The sequence below is a fragment of the Medicago sativa genome, chromosome 6 (assembly GCF_051527215.1).
Source record: "Medicago sativa cultivar Bolivia chromosome 6, Bolivia_mono, whole genome shotgun sequence".
NCBI classification, from domain to species: domain Eukaryota; kingdom Viridiplantae; phylum Streptophyta; class Magnoliopsida; order Fabales; family Fabaceae; genus Medicago; species Medicago sativa.
Genome location: NC_140754.1, coordinates 75202606 through 75217355, shown reverse-complemented (window position 1 = coordinate 75217355; position 14750 = coordinate 75202606). Strand labels below are relative to the sequence as shown.

The 14750-nt window shown below is 32.0% G+C and overlaps 2 long non-coding RNA genes across 2 annotated transcripts; both read right to left on the bottom strand.

Moving 5' to 3' along the window:
• Positions 1-680: 680 nt before the first annotated feature.
• On the bottom strand, positions 681-1621 carry LOC146916826 (uncharacterized). Its single transcript, XR_015015317.1, has 2 exons — positions 960-1621; positions 681-864 (listed from the first exon to the last, which is right to left on the bottom strand). It is a non-coding gene; the product is annotated as an uncharacterized LOC146916826 (long non-coding RNA).
• A 1423-nt stretch (positions 1622-3044) lies between these two features.
• LOC146916825 (uncharacterized) lies at positions 3045-3553 on the bottom strand. Its single transcript, XR_015015316.1, has 3 exons — positions 3508-3553; positions 3251-3392; positions 3045-3097 (listed from the first exon to the last, which is right to left on the bottom strand). It is a non-coding gene; the product is annotated as an uncharacterized LOC146916825 (long non-coding RNA).
• Positions 3554-14750: the final 11197 nt, after the last annotated feature.

Here is a 14750-nt window from a genome sequence, read left to right as displayed (position 1 = left end):
AGTGGTTGACTTTTCCACACCAAGATACAAATCTGACAGTACCTGCATGTGTCGCCTTCCATGAAGTGGTCCCGAAAACTTCGATTGCGCTGAAAACGTGATGTTGGGTGAGGACAGATCGATCGCACGTATGAGAAGGAATAGAGTGAAAGAGATAGTTTGTTTCACTTCTAATGGAAAGTGAAAAAAATCTGGAAGGTTGATAGTTTTTTTTTTGGTCAAAAAAGGTTAATAGTTTTTACTAAATAAGTTTTACTTTGAATTTTCCTTTAGGGAATTAATAATATAAATGGGTTGAACATCCACAACACTTGCTTTTGGCCCAGTAGTAACTTATTTACTTTTACACATGAGAAATTACTGATTTCTTTTATTTGAGTATTAGGATAAACAAAACAATAAGTAATTCTGAGTCTTGTATATTCATTTATTCTAACTTATAACCAATTTAAAATTGAATTCATCTAGGATGGTTGAGTCCAAACAATGAATGAATTTTAGATTGTTATATTAAAATAAAGTACTCCTTGGTAGGCAACAAAGCGTGAAATTTAATTTATGTGAGGACATATTGTAGGAGATTAAATATTACACAATTCTTTTTTTTTTTGAAGGAATTACACAATTCTTTTGTTGTTAACATTAAAAATACTTAAGGTAGTGGGATGGATTATATAAAATAGTACCAAGAAATTAACATTTATTTATTATATAATAAATGAAAATTACAAAGAGATTGGTCACATTACATCAAGATATAAAACCTACTTGACTACAAAACTATAGCCATTAAGGTTGAATAAGTAGACATTAATTAGCCAATGATCTTTCTTTCTTGTCATAGTCAACACCAACTATAGAAGCCTGTCAGAAAGCAAAATATCTTGTCGTCAGTATGGATTTAAGATAATAACTTTAAACTTATGAACAATCACAAATTTAGTCCAAATCATACATACCATGTGGAGATTCTATGCTTTCCCTATGAAGTTCCAGAAATAATTCATTGAGAATCCTGTAAAAAAAATAAAATAATCTATGTTAGTATATGTGTAAAAGTCAAATATCGAAATAAATATGTATGTATTATATATAATTATAATCAATACCTTAGTCAACTGAGATGTAAAAACAACATACTAATAATAAAATGGAACATATAAATCTAATTCAAATAGAAAGGGAAACAATGCAGTTTCCAAATTAAATTAAAATAATGTTTCAGAGCACAAAATAAAATGATAATATATATTCCAATCTCATATAACAACCTAGAATCATTAGCCATGTCAAGAGTATTGTTAACAATAATGGTGGAGTATGCTAATTTCCTATTGTCAACAAAATTAATAGCTAACAACACTTTTAACATGGTAAGCAATGACATATATGTAGCCAGAATTCATGTGCAAAATGGCATATAGAGTAGGATGCTAATCAAAGCAAATTAAAGTAGAGATACACAGATCAACCTTAGATTTACACATATATCATTGCACTAACCAATATAACAGTAAAATCATGTTATTGCAAAAAAATTCAGTTTACCTATATTAAAGAGTATGGCAAGTATATCATTGCACTAATTTTCAGTTTACACTAAACAAAGGGATTAACAAACCACAATGTTATGTGAATTCAATATCAAGATTAAAGGAGGTTAATCAATCTTTTAATCAACAAAATAAACAAAAATCTATTCATGTGTTACTTATCTTGTCTTGCGTAACATCCATCAAAAAATCTTGTCCATTCCAACTAATTTCAGAGAAGGAACTTGATCACCTACAAACAACCCATGAATCATTTCAAGAGTGATACCATAACATTTAAGAGTGATTAAAAGCAGTTAGATATGCATTATAAATCAGATGAATAAGGCTAATTAGATTAAAAACTAATGATATCGGAGTTTTTATTGTTAGTGACATTTTGTCAAACACCTAGTGGGTGCTAAATTTGAAAATGCAAAATTAAAATCAAACCCACTAACATAATCATATAAATTCTATCATGAGTTTATCCTACCTTAAATATTAAGGAAACAGTATCAAGAATAAGAGTCAAACTTCATATTGTACCTAGATAGTAGAAGAAAGAAATCTATGAGATATTGAATCCATTCCATCCTCCTTTGTCACAATACTCTGCACCCAAAAAAAAAACAATCAAAATGTTGCAAGCTCTTGAGCATGTTAGGCTATTAAAGATAGAGCAATGCTTCATATAAACTAAGAAGACCAAAAAAATCAAGAGAATTCAGTTTATTACTAATCCCTAAATAGCAAATCACAAATACAACCAAATGAATGAGAAATTAGACAGAAAATATAATATTTGTAGGTAGCCAAACATTTACACCTCATGAATGCAAATAGCATAATCAAGTGAATTAGGCAGTAACCTTGATATTGCTTACAAAACGAAGTCATCTGTAAAGATACAAAACTATCGCAATAAGTTAGAATGAAAACTAATGACCTTGCTTCTAGTCAAAACTTATTTTAAACAACATGGAGATAAAGATATCAACTCCATCCATTTGATGTTTGCATTTTAGTTATCTTCTTGCTGCATTTTAGGCGCATATATATTTTTTTTTTATCATTTTACACAGCTAATTACCTTGTCCATTAGCTTATATTTTCTTAGTGGTCATTGTCTCATTGAGCTTCAAGAGGAAGAAAAATAGACAGACATTGTCTACCAAAATACAATTATTAACGAAGAATGGCATAAAGCCAACACAGCAGTGTTTTGAAACCAAGCAACCATATAAATAAAAGCAAGCAGTTCACATATTATATATCATGCGGCTCATATATAAAAGCGGTATAAAATACAATGTCAACTTGAATCAGTCAAGAAATTATTATGTGCTACATTAAGCAAGAAATTACCTGATCAAGCAATTTACCTGATCATTAAGCAAGAAATTACAATCCATTATCAGTGCAATCCAGAAAATGACACTACTAATATAATTTCTACCAAGACAACAGCCAACAAAACAACAGTAACATCTGGTTTTATTACTCCAAAAAAATCATAAAAGTTACCTTAATAGCATGAAATCCTCATGCAGATTATTGTTGTCCTGGGAAATGGTTCGTAGAAAAAGAACCAAATGAAAAACAGATTAGATATAGAAAGGGTTAAACTCAATTAAACTTGAGAAAAACGAAATCACTCATTCAGAATCAGTAAAATGAAATCAAATCATATAAGAGATGGAGAAGCAAGTTCATACCTTTCAATGTTTGCTTCTGATTCGTGGTGCCTGGTGTTAGAGATAGGAGAAGGAACAGAGAAAGGGGTTGAAGAAACTGAAAGGCGATGGATATTCATGGCATATTCATAAAACTTAGTGTCAACTTAACACTACATGCAATCTGGCAAAATAATAAAGTAAAGCTTAAAAGCTCAATGATATTCCAACAAATTGATATATTAATGATAAGAACAAATTGATTAACTAAAAAATAAAAATAAAAGTTCGATACTTACAATTATAAACGACTTGAGACCAAACTATGATTCTAGGGGTTCCTCTTCAAAAACAGAGGAAAAAGAATTATAAAAACTCAATAAATCAAAACTCATGAAATCTAAGGCCAAGAATGAATGGATCAAAATAGATGATTGTGAGACTTAAACTAATTTACCTTTCCACCCATAAATTATCCCTTTTTCACGTGCTTGCTGAATACCCACAAACTTATCAAATTGTGAAACCCATAAGCTGATTTTCGAAAAGGATTAAAGACGTGGGTGGCTGAGAGAAAGGAAGGGTAGAAAAGAGATATTGATTAGGAATCGCTGATTTGGTTTGTTTATAATAAGAAATATGTTTGGAATAACATCTAAATGCTTTGAGAAAGAAAGATTGTTAAAGAGATTTCAGAGATGATGTTTGAATTTGAATAGATCTGTCGTAGAGAGAAGAAGAAAGAGGGAGGAGGAATAGGTTGAGAGATGAAGAGATGAGAGTGAAAGGAAAAAATAAAATGAGAGAAATAAATGTTATTTTAGTGTTGAATAGGAATAAGAGAGAAAAAGTAGGAGGGAAAAAAGGGGTTTGAGAGAATTTGAATTTTGAATTGAAAAGGGAAAATGAGAGAAAATAATATTTTGATGTTTGTTGAAAGGTGAGTTGAAACTTGAAAGTGATGTTTGTTGGGATAAGAGAAAAAGTAGGAGGGAAAGAATGATTTGAAAAATTTTGAAATTTGAAATTTGAATTGAAGAGGGAAAATGTGTGATAATGATATTTTAATGATGATGTGACATGAAGGGGCTTGAGGATGTGACACATTGGATTGGTGCAAATGTTTGTATACTTACTATAAATGAGCTTTAGAAAATGTGATGGAGACTTGTAGATGGCTTATGGTTGTGACACATTGGATTGAGTTTGAAAATTTTCCTTTTCACATTTGTATATTATTAAGATTAAGATTAAGATTAAGATGTTGTATTTGTAGGTTCTAAAGCATGCTGAGAACTGAATTGGCTATAGACTTTTTCTTACAGTGCCAAAAGACTAGCTGATCCCTCAAAAAACTGTCTTTTACGCGAGAAAGTGAGCATCTTAGAAAAGAAAACAAATGATGGCGTTATGTGACCAACTGAAATCTGATCGATTTTCATATTTCGAATTACTATTTTGTCAATTTTGGCCAATTTTGCGTCCTATATAATCATTTTGTGTAAGATACTTTCATGCAAACATAAAAATACGTAGCTTTAATCTTCATATATCTTTTCGTCACTATAAGCAATTTACATAATTCTGATACGTGTTCAATATATAAAATTGGCATAAACTTAAGAGTTCAACATCTACGAGGCAATGGTTAAAGGCTTGCTTATAATATAATTATAAACTACTGCTAAACTATTCTTTTATGTATCTTCTTCTAAAATTCAAATAAGCAAGAACAGAGGCACTAAAAACAGTCCCACATCAACCGAGAGAAGTAGTGTGACACTGCATATATATTTCAAAAGTGTCCTTTTTTGTTAACATGATTGTGAATTTGGAGTTACATGTATTTGTAACACCTGATTCCTAATTGTGTCATATTTGTTACTATGATCACTCTAATGTTACTATGATCACTCTAATATATTTCGTTACTATGATCACTCTAATTATGATCACTCTAATATATTTCGTTACTATGATCACTCTAATTATGATCACTCTAATATATTTCATTTCATTTCAAAGTTCATTTCAAAGTATCATTTTTGTGTAAAGTATCATTTTTTGTTACACATGCTTCTTTTTTTTTTTATAAAATTCTGATTTTGATGATCTTGAATACCGATCTATCATCATGGAATGTGACTTCCAGTCAAGTTTGAATCTGATTGTTGATACTAAGGAGAATGATTTTCATCCCCATGCAAATTTACTTTTCCATAGCCCTCTTTTTTTCCTTGGATATATAGTCTCTTTTACTCATACCTTGAGAGAAGGCAACTTATGTGCTGTTTAGTTGGCTAAATTAAATTTGGTGCCACTAATGTCATTTTCTTAAAGATGTGGATTTCTCCTCCCTCAGCTATAATTTATTCTCCTTGTTGATACCCACAAGGTGTTTAGACAAAGGATTTATGAGTTTGTTTTTCTTGTCATTTATTTTCTTTTGATCAAAATATTATTAAAAGTATAAATGTAAAGATTTGTGACTTTCAAACCAATACAATAATAGACCATGATGAAGTGTTGTTTTCGTTGACCAGTGAAAACTATTTCTATTACAATATTGATAACTCTCTTAGCCATTTATCTCATTTAAGAAATGGTAATTTTGTATTTGATTCTTACAATGTCTCATAATGGGTATCAAATTTCAACAATCATCATGGGTATCAGAAGTGTACTATAATCAAATTTCAATGAAGAGTATACAACAAACAATTTTGTGTTGAATTTTATTTTATATACAGATACAAATTAAAGACGGTGAATGTTAAGCTACTAATATCTCTCATTTAATTAATTAGAGACAAACCAACACAGTAATGGAGCTTCAATTAGTGAAAAACTATTTGCAAACTCTTTAAAAGTACAGCCCTCAAGCATAGTCAAAGATAAAACAAATTCTCAGATTAGTGAAAAGCTATTTGCAAACTGCTTTAAAAGTACAGCCCTCAAGCATAGTCAAAGATAAAACAAATTCTCAGATTAGTGAAAAACTATTTGCAAACTCTTGCAAAGCTTCAATTGACAACACGAAAAGCCTCCAGTTTTCTAGATCATGCTATTTGAATGAGATCATAACTTTCAAGAATGACTGCTTGAATGCTACCATTCAAACCATGTCCTATATGATCATTAAGTCTAAGATACTTTTGTGGAAACATAAAATTGAGTAGCCTTTATCTTCATATATATCTTTCCTTAACTATAACCAATTAACATAATTATAAGTTTGATATGGTATGCATTCTATAATATTTGCATAAATTTAAGAGGCAGTGGTTAAATGCTTGGTTACGATATGATTATGAGCTATGACTGAATTATTGTTTTTTGTTTCTTCTCTTGAAGCTTAAAGAATTAAGAAAAAGGGGCAATAAAAAAGTCCCAGATCGATAGAAAAATGTAATATGACAGAGTTTATAAACTTCAAAGTGACTTTAGATAGTGCAATTGATTAGAGGTTTTGTTAATATGTCATTTGTTTGGAAAGAAAGAAATATTAATAATTAATAAAATCCATGGTCAATTCTTTTTTAGTATTTATTTTATTTTTTTCACCATCATATGTTTAATTATTGAATTTTCATTCAACATAGGTATTTAATTTTTTTCACCATCATACAATTGTTTATTGAATTGTCATCCAACCATAGGTTTTTAATGCCTACGCCTAATCCTTGATCCACACAAACGAACACAAAGTAACTACCCTCCCAAACAAAGCAAATTGTTCAAAAACCACTCATAATACACACAAGGCGTTTTTTTACTTAGCAAGCAGCCACCTAAACATACCATACCGATTGAAAGAGGCAAAATCAGACCTACAAACTAAACGACCCTCAAACCTCCACAGAACCAGTACACCAAACACAATTTGGAGCATAAGAACAATTTAAAACACACAATTTCCACCACGATTTCCACGAGAAGAAAGTCTTGTGAGAATAAGTTACTAACCGAAAGTTTCAGCCTTTCAAGCAGCCAAACTTCCCCAATTTGCTTTTAACCCCCTTCACTCAGCCACATTCAAGCTACAAGTTGGTAAAAACTTAGCGCAAAGGGCCACATAAATAGATTTGAGATAAAACAAGTTGCATGGCAAATTGGATTTGATCAGTCGGGTTAGCCCTCAAAAAAATGTAATTAGTATTAGAGAATAAGGTAGAAGGTCTTAGTACAGTTACTTGATATACAAGTAACTGTGTTTAGCTCAATTAGTGAGATTACTTGATTCACAAGTAACAGTGTTAGTTTGTTAATAACTGAGATTAGCATGTTAATTAGGAACTGTGTAATACTATCAATACTGCTTTTACATTGATTCATCCATGAGAAATGAGACTTATTCATTTTTACACATTTCATAACATGGTATCTAGAGCCTTTCTCTCTCTCTCTCTCTCTCTCTCTCTCTCTCTCTCTCTCTCTCTCTCTCTCTCTCTCTCTCTCTCATCTTCATGAAGAAAGTTTGTTACAAAGTTAGTTACAACAACTTTTCTTCATTTTCTTCAACCTCACGCCATTGATTCTTCGCGAATTCTCTGCAACTTCTTTGATTCCTCTTCGATTCCTTACAATTCTCTGCAATTTTCTCATCCTGATTCTTGTCTCGTCTCGTTTCATCATGCCTCGCCAAACACAACCTGATACTGAATCAATGTTCTATATATCCATCCAAGTGAAGGTCCTAATTCCGTGCTTGTCACACCTCTCTTGGATGGATCCAACTACCTCGCATGGAGTCGTTCCATGATTCGAGCTTTTGGCCCGAAAAACAAATTGAAATTTGTTGATGGTTCTATGGAAGTTCCTGATGAAGATGATCTGATTCGTAGTGCTTGGAAACGATGCAATCATCTGATTCAGTATATGACTGTTCCTCAAGGTGTCATCACTTCAAAACCAAATCAGGTCTGGAAACTCATGAAATCTCTTTATGGTCTCAAACAGGCAAGCAAAAACTGGTATGAGAAGCTCACTTCATTACGTCTTGCCCATCAATATACACAATCAACATCAGATCATTCACCTTTTATCAAGAAAACAGATAATTCTTTCACAGTGATGTTAATGTATGTTGATGATGTGATAATTGCTGGAAAGTCATTGCTTGAATTTCAACACATCAAATCTATCTTACACTCTGAATTCAGAATAAAAGATCTTGGACAATTGAAGTACTTCCTTGGTTTAGAGGTGCTATATTCTTCTCAAGGTATATCACTGTGTCAGAGAAAATATTGCCTCGATCTTCTCACTGATACAGGTCACTTGGCATCAAAACTTGTATCCACTCCATCTGAACCTTCATGTAAGCTTCATCAAGACACAAGTGCACCTTATAATGATGTCCACTCCTACAGAAGATTAATTGGTAGGTTGATTTATCTCACTAACACCAGGCTATATATCACTTTTGCCACTCAGCAGCTCAACCAGTTTCTCTCTTCTCTACCTGAGAAACATTTCAATACAGCTACTAGAATCCTTAAATATCTGAAGAAATTCCCAGGTCAAGGCCTCTTCTTCCCCAGAACCTCATCTCTATGTCATTCAGGGTTTTCAGATGCTGGCTGGGCAGGGTGCATAGACTCTAGAAGATCAATATCTGGTCAATGCTTCTTTCTCGGAAATTCTCTAATTTCATGGAGAACAAAAAAGCAATTGACAGTTTCTAGATCCTCATCAGAAGAAGAGTATAGAGCATTGGGTGCAGAAACCTGTGAACTTCTGTGGCTCTTGTATGTGCTTAAAGATCTGCATGTTTCACTTTCTAAACCGCATGTGTTGTACTGTGATAATCAAGTGCTTTACACATAGCTGCTAATCCTGTTTTTCATGAAAGGACTAAGCATATTGAGATTGACTGTCACTTGGTTAGGGAAAAACTACAAGAAGGAATAATGAAGTTGCTACTAGTTTCATCTAAAGATCAACTGGCAGACTTTTTCACAAAACCACTTCTTCCTCAACCTTTTCACATTTTACTATCCAAGATGGGAATGCTTGATATCTACATGTCCCAGCTTGTGGGGGACTTTTAGAGAATAAGGAAGAAGGTGTTAGTATAGTTACTTGATATACAAGTAACTGTGTTTAGCTTTGTTAGTGAGATTACTTGATTCACAGGTAACAATGTTAGTTTGTTAATAAATGACATGTTAATTAGGAACCGTGTAATACTATAAATACTCCTTGTACATGTTGATTCATCCATGAGAAATGAGAGTTATTCATTTTTACACATTTCATAACAATTATTATGAACACCTATAGTATCAGCTTCGCTATTGAATTAATAAATAAACATTTATGTTATAGTAGCATCAAAGTACAATACAACACTGACCCAACATACATAAAGAGAACTTAACAACTAAACTTTTGAAACTATATCCAAGGAAAATCAATTTTTTTATAAGAAAAATGCAAATATTTATCAACTAAAAAATTAGTCTTAATTATTATGTCACATTTTATCTTTACTATAAGGTGTTGATATTTTGTTTGTGTTTTACCTTTATTAAGTAATTCACTGCTTAGTGATTGTAATTTATATTAGTTCCCATTGCATGTAGTTGAGATATTATGTGACATATAGTTAAGGTCCTAGTAATTCATATGTGGTTCAAATTGAATTATATGCCAGCGTTATGACCTTAATGATGGGCAAACTGTAAGTACTTCTGCAAGTGCTCTCTGAGTTTCGAGGTCTACTCTAACCTTGGCGAGCTCTGGAAGGCAGCTCGCCAAAATTTTGTTTTCCATAAAAAAAAAATTATGAATTTCAAGAATTAGTAAATAATTCTGTTAAGATGTGTAAAGTGTAAATTAGCTGTACCATTCTGTTATCTATACAGGGCTGCACATAGTTGACAATTTTATGCTATGCTCAAATGCCCTTTAATATGGAAAACGTGAAGGGTATTGTTGTAGTATGACTCAAAATTTGATGGATGGAGAATATTGTTGCTAAAAATAAAAGATTTTTTTCAAATATATTTTGTGCTGAAAATATATTTATGGACAGTAAATATATTTTTGTACCGTATGAAGAACGATTTGATGCAAATATATTTTGAAAGGAAATATTATATTTTTGATGCAAATATTCTTTCACTGAATGAGGAAAAAAAAATGTATCTTCAGTGTGATATTCGTTACAAATTTATGTAATATATTTCTCTATAAATATAGACCTTGTTTTAGAGTAAACTTTGAGATAGAGGGGGCTGAAACAAGGGTTCAGAAAGACAACAACAAAACTAGGGTTTGTATAGAGTTTGTCTCTTTGGCAACAAACACTAGGGTTTGAGGGTTGATTCACCTTGGGAAACACTATTAGGATTGAGTCTCTTAGTTACGGGAAGAGATTGGGTTTTTGGGTAGAATTAGGCGTGAGACTTATTCTTGTAAGCCATTGATATCTCTTTTGTAAAGTTACTCATCATTATAGTGAAACGGAGGGCTGCTCTCTCCCCAAGACTAGGTGAATTTGGACCGAACTGGGTCAACAAATTCTTTTGTGTTCTCTCTTCTTTTCTCTCGCTATTTTCTACTTTTGGCTTGTGTTTATAATTGTTCCATACACTTTGTTTTGGTTGCTTGACTATCCTTGCTCCACACATCAAGTTTATTATTGGTGTGATTTTTCATCGAATTCACAACAGGTATGTTGGTGAATATGAATGAAGATGTCATATGATGAACTTGTTTCTTCAGTATTTTAATTTCATTAGTAGCTTCAGCAATACATTGTTTTCGCACCAGAGTTTTTCAAAGATAGTACTTGCTTCTATCTTGCTAAAGTTTGTACGTTATGTTTCTGTTATTTGACATTGAACACTGTTGCGGATTCAGATGAAAAACCACACCAATAACAAACTTGATGTGTGGAGCAAGGGATAATTAAGCAACCAAAATCAATGTGTATGGAACAGTTATAATCACAAGCCAAAAGTAGAAAACAACAACGAGAGAAAAGGAAAGAGAGAACACAAAAGAATTTGTTGACCCAGTTCGGTCCAAATTGACCTAGTCTGGGGGAGAGAGCAGCCCTCCGTTCCACTATATGATGAGTAACGTTACAAAAAGATTTCAATGGGTTAGAAGAATAAGTCTCCCGCCTAATTCTACCGAAAACCCAGCCTCTTCCCGTAACCAAGAGACTCAATCCTAATAGTGTTTCCCAAGGTGAATCAACCCTCAAAACCTAGTGTTTGTTCCAAAGAGACAAACTCTATACAAACCCTAGTTTTGTTGTTGCCTTTCTAAACCCTTGTTTCAGCCCCCTCTATCTCCAAGTTTACTATGGTACAAGGTCTATATTTATAGTAAAAGTATAACTCATAAATTTGGAACGAATATCACACTGAATATACGTTTTTATTTTTTTTCTCCTTCAGTGAAAGAATATTTGCATCAAAAATATAATATTCCCTTTCAAAATATATTTGCATCAAATCGTCCTTCATACGGTACAAAAATATATTTATTTTCCATAAATATATTTTCAGCACAAAATATATTTGAAACAAATCTTTTATATTTTTAGCAACAATATTCTCCATCCATCAAATTTTGAGTCATACTACAACAAACACAAATACAAGTATACAACATTGTTAGAATTTGAAGTACCTTTTGAGGAATTAACAGTTCCAGGGTCTGTTTAGATTGTCTTCTTTGATCTTATTTATTGTCATAAGGATTTGTGTGACTGTTTTGGAGTTTTTGAAAACAGCTTATGGCTTATATGCAAACAGTTTGACTATTTTAGTGCTTAGTTATGCTACATAAGCACCATTTCTTATGTACAAACCAGCAACACCATAGCCATCTCATGCATCATTTAGGCTTCCGTAGTATAAAAAGTAGAAACATTTATGAGATACGGTTCTTGAACAAAAAATAGTGCAAGAACTTTTTTGAACTTTGGTTGGTTATTTTGTGAGAGGGTAGCCTGTTTTACTAGACTCAATCCAATTAGTGCAAGAAATTTAAAAAAAAATATAATTTAATCACTAATATATTTTGAAAATAATATTTATAATAGATATTATTTATCAATTGTTAGATCTTAAAATATCAAACAAATATTGATTTTTGACACAAAAATAAATTACTTTTTACTTTTGCAAACTTTGGTTACAAATTAGTTGGATAACCTCAGTTGTTTTTTAATAAATCACTGCCGTTAGCAACTTTGAGACAGACGTGTCTCGAGCGGAAATACCATTGCCTTTGTAACAGAGACTCGATAATTTTTTATAAAGAAATGTGTTATGGCTAATACAAAACTTTCATATTTGAAACATAGCTGTAAAACCATTGTCTTCAATTGATATTTGAAAAAGAGAATAACAACTTTCAGCACATCTTCGTCCTGAAGTATTTTCTCTTTACCTCTTTATCAATGAGTTCAACAAAACCATTTTTAATTGACTCGACATTTAATGCGTTGTGAAGGGTGTCCCTTTACTTACATTCCTTTTATGCGCATAATAGCAATAAAATTTCTGCGGGAAAAGATAGCACCATGTAATGCTACCTTGAGGGAAAGTTGCATGCTACTGATTGCAAAAAGAAGGATAAAACACATGATATACAGCAGTTCCAAGAAAACGAGAAGAAAAAAAAATCCTTAACCTTGTTCTTGGAAGTTGTTTAAACTTAAATCTTAACGTTAACCAAACTTAAGACTTGATGTTACATAATATACAACAGTTCCATATAGCTGACACAAAGACCAGCAAATAAACAACAAAAAATAAAAATCAACAAAACTACTCCCAAATGCCGAAAAAGAAAAAGACTAGTCATAACTAAAGCCAGGATATGTTACCTCCTAAAACCACAACCGACTTACAAGATATACGAACAAAAACAGAGAAGCACAACAGCAGATCCCCAAAACAGCAGCAGGCAATATAGCTGAAACCAAGCCGATGGCTATCCAACTGGACCCCAATAGAAGTTGGTAAAGACTGCTGACATGCGACCATCCAGGCCCTATGCGCACTGTTCCAAACTGAACGAAAACAAAAGCAAAAGGTAGCCAACAACCAAGCAATAGCCACTCCAGATACTCCACAACACTCTACAAAAATGAAGTCTCACTTCCCCTGCAGATACTTTAAGATATTGAATTTACAAGGCAATGGATAAATACTTGCTTACTTTAAGATTATGAGTTGTTTCTGAATTCTTCAAAGTTTTATCTTGACTGAAACTTAGAGAAGCAAAAATTGGGACACTAAAATTAGTCCCACCTCAAGTGAAATCAATGCTATGATAGTATTTATATACTTTAGTGTTCCAACTTATTATAAATTTGAGAACGATGTTCTATGAATAAATTGTTATTGTATTTATTGAGCATAATTCTAATTCATTCTAAAAAATAAATATTCATTCTAAAAATTTTAATTATTTAAAGGGTGAATACAGTTTGGATCATTTAAGGGTGAATACAGTTTGGATCATGAAATTGACAATTTTGCCCCCCAACTGTTAAATTGACCTTTTTTGTCTCTCAACTTTAGCTCAAGCTGCAAAAGTAAGGCCCCCTAAATCTTGACTAAGTCAGCGCATACGTGGGCACTTACTTAAGTGACTTATATCTCAAATATGTATTTTGTTATTTTTACAATAAAATTAAAGAATAATTTGTAACAAGAAAAAGAATATTCGGCTCATCAATTAAAATTAAAAAGAAACAATAAAAACTAAATTAAAAATATTGGCACGTGACCTTGAAGATTGAAAGAACCTTTGACTATTCTCATTCACATCAAGGGTTTTTACTCATTCTCTATTCAATCCCTCTCCCTGCTATCGTTCCAATTGATTTAGATTGAGATAACACAAAATCCAACAATTTTAGTCTTCATTAAATTTGAAAGAGATTACAATTTGGTTGTTACTTTTGAAGAATGTCACGGAGAAAATATTGGGTTCTTAATTCATTGATGAAGAAGAAGGGTTTAGAAGTGGAACGTGAATTAGCAAAGAAGACATGAGGCTTTTTAAGCGTTTATACGAATGTCCATAATGAATCTATATTTCGATGACCACTAACCTTAGCTTTGGAGCTTGATCTTATTTAACTGTTTAATTTTAGTAGCTTCAGAAATATTCTACTAATGAGTGACAATAATTTGGGGTTCATTCAAACCTTATAGTTTGAACTCTAAGTATCTTCATCTCTTCGACTGCCCTGCTCATACTGTTTATTGACTGCAGACTGCAGTAGTGGTGGGCACACCAAATTTGCATCATGGAAAACAAAAATGTTAACAAGGGATCCCAATAAATAATAAATAGATAGGCGAAAAATTCATTAAGAAACTTAAAATCTTTCAGTATTTCCTTCCACAACCTTCAAATTTCTTTATTTATAGACGGCACTTCTTTTAGAAGAAAATTAGAATAAACCATGTGCAATAACACAAGATGATTGCATGTGAATGTATATTCTATATAGTGATAGAGGGAAATTAGACTAAACCATCTTATAGAAGAAAATTAAACA